Below are 3,226 nucleotides of genomic sequence, written 5' to 3' on the forward strand. Positions count from 1 at the left end.
TATTAAGCGACTTATCTGTGCAACACTCTTCTCTTAACTATCTCAGATCTATTCCCGCGAGACATCTATGTGGAAGTCTACTACGCGACATCAGCGTCCCTCGGTCGGTTGGACGGGAGAAACCAACCACGCGAAACCATACCTCTAAAATAAATTCGGATGTCCCTCCAATTCTGAAGTTGACTTTTGATGCTTCCGTCCCCAATGCCTCTTTGTCATATAACGCTCTCTGCTTAGGGTAACGAAGCACGGCGAGTACCCCGTGGAGTCGGACACCCTTGAGTTCACTGCCAGCATTAACTCTGGCCAGTGCTCGTCCCATGTCCTCTCATTTTCTCTTGCGAACTGGACAATTATTATCTTGAATGTCCTGATTGCCCTTTCCGTAGTATTTTCCTGCGATGTGTAGGATGCGGTAAATTGATGCCAAACCCCGAGCCCCTCGAGGAATTTTTTTAAACTCCTACTGGTGAACTGGACGCCATTATCTGATACCATCACCTTTGGCACCCCGTATCTAGCGACGATCTTGCTGTGACACTTCCTAACGTTTCTATGACACTTGTCCGTGTTTGTCCTTAAATTCGCCGCCTTTAGTCTACGGAATACTTTCTTCAAGTTCGCTATGTGCGTCCGTTCACGATGATGTCATTTTGATATGAAAACGCGTGCGGAGCCTTTGAGTGTGTTGAGAGTGGCGACCGTTCGGAGCACGATATCATGTAAGCTGCGCAGCTGGTCCGCTGATCCATTTACTCTGGATGTACAAAAAGCTTAAGGATAGCGGACTTAATCAACAGCCCTTTATTTTGTTATCGATTCTTTAGTCGTTGCCAGGCATCCTGGATACTTATCTATCCGCCAATTTATGTTGAGATTAAGTTGTTTGCTTCACCTGTTACATAATTACCCAAATTCCATAAATTAACTGCATCGCTATAATCTTTATTGTGGGTGAATTCCGTAAAAATTTCGTAGAATCGGAAACACGAACGCCGAGGCGGAAGACGGTCTGTTTGTGGTTCCCTGTCCTTCTTGGTGTTCTCCGCTTAGAAAAGTAAAATATTCCGCTCGTATGACCTGCAATCGATCGCTAGTATATCCATCTGTAGTAATTTTAGGATCCAAATCAATAAGGTGTTGATGGCCGGCCACAATCTCTTTCCATAACTCTTTCATATTTTGCCGGGTGTAAAACGATACTTCCTTTCCTTCAGTGCGATTACATAGGTTTGGTTTGATCCAGTTTTTCGGGGCCGTTGGCCGGGCCTGAACCTGAGGGTATTACATTCAGAATTCATATTTTTTGACAAGTCCTGTGAGTGTTTTCGCCTTTTGAAAAATATTCATTGTCTGGAATTAGTGCTAACTACTGGAGCTTGGTACGGTTTTTTTGAAATTTGGTAGACACATGGGTGAGCTGCCTTAGGTCATCGAAGTACCCTTCTTTGAGTCGTCGCTCTGCTGAATTGGGATAGCTGTATTGCCTTCAATCTGCTCATCAATGAGCATCTGTATTACGGGGTCTGATTCAGATCCCATGGTCTTGTTTTTTTTTTTTTTTTTTTTTTTTGGATGGGTTGAATGGCCTTGCGGCTTGTGTTCAGGTTGTAATCCTATAGAAAAGGATCACGTCGGGGTCACCAGATGTCCTTAAGTACAGTTGGTGGTGGTTGTACTTCCTACTTGTACGTCCTACGTCACGTCCTACTTATGGTCCGTTTTCACAGGAGCAACACTCGAAGTAGGTTGGTTAAGAAGGCCCTAATTGTGGTCCGATTCACGGGAGCAACACTAGAAATAGGTTGGTTTTAAGTGTCGTAACTCTACCCGGAGTAACGAAACGATTTACTCTGTATTCGCAACTGTCTTTATTTTTGACCATGTAATCTTTTAGAAGATCAGATAATTACATAAGTGTTTGCTTAACTATGGTTAGCTGGTAAGGTCAATGTTTACGGGCTCATTGGCAACTTTTGATGTATCGCTTATATCTTGCAAAATTCGTTAGCTCAAGGTATAGTCCTATAAGTGGATCTACCAATTTTGAAGCTTGCTATTACGTGGATATGTATTACATGGATATGTATATTTGATGGGGACTTTCTTTTTTAAGCTTGTGCATGTATGTGTGCAATAAACTTGAAAATGGAGTAAGCCCTTTCAACTTTTACTTTATTTGAATAAAATGTAAAAAGGAAAAAAGTTTCAGTCCCTGCAAATCGGTGCAGAAGTTTATGTTGCGATCTTGCACAGATTTGACATCTAGCCGATTTGCACTTCGCTACCATGTGACCTTTTCGCAGGAAATTCAAACAGAGGGAGGCTGACTTAACAAACTCAAACTCAAGCACTGGGCCAAAAAATGGTCTTTGGCGTTACAATAACTGCAAGCTGGTTTGGTGTTGGCAGTGAAGCAAGCCAACGAACTTTTATTAAGTTACTTGCTAAACCCAGTTTTCTCCTGTTTATGTTACCAATGATCCATCAATCGATGACGCAGTATCGATGAAACGCCTCAAGGACGACGCAGGAGGCTGGGAAATTTTAGGGAGGCTAAAAATTAGATGAGACATTAGTTGTTATAGGCTCTTTTTAGACTAGCGATTGCTTTGTCATAATTACTCTCGGTGACTTGGAATTCCTTGATAATTCCAAAGGCTTCACCAGAGAGGCAAGAAATAAGATGATATAATTTTAATTTCTCACTAACAGGAATGTTCACATCTTTGTCTAATAAGGTCCCAAAACGATTTACAAATTTTTAAGCTCCATTTTATATTTAATTTCCAATGAATTTTTTTAATGCCAAACTAGGAAGTAAAGTTCGAGTTGGGGCTGGAAAAATTGCAGTAGATGGATGGGAATTTTATTACAATTTCTTTCTATTTATGGAAATGTAGACAGCCAGCATTTACTAAAACGCATAAATTTTAAAGTTCCTAGTAGAAGGACTAGAAACTTTCGTCCTCTACTCCTCAGCCATTGTAGTTCGACATATGCCCAATACAATCCGTTCAGGGTATTATGTTCGGCTACAATGGTCTCTACCACATCTTTTCACCTTGCTCCGCAAATAATCTTAAATCGCTTATATTAAACGACTTATCTGTGCAACACTCTTCTCTTAACTATCTCAGATCTATTCCCGCGAGACGTCTATGTGGAAGTATGTGGAAGTCTACTACGCGACATCAGCGTCCCTCGGTCGGTTGGACGGAAGAAA

The sequence above is a fragment of the Drosophila ananassae genome (genome assembly GCF_017639315.1).
Source record: "Drosophila ananassae strain 14024-0371.13 chromosome Y unlocalized genomic scaffold, ASM1763931v2 tig00000089, whole genome shotgun sequence".
Taxonomy (NCBI): Eukaryota; Metazoa; Arthropoda; class Insecta; order Diptera; family Drosophilidae; genus Drosophila; species Drosophila ananassae.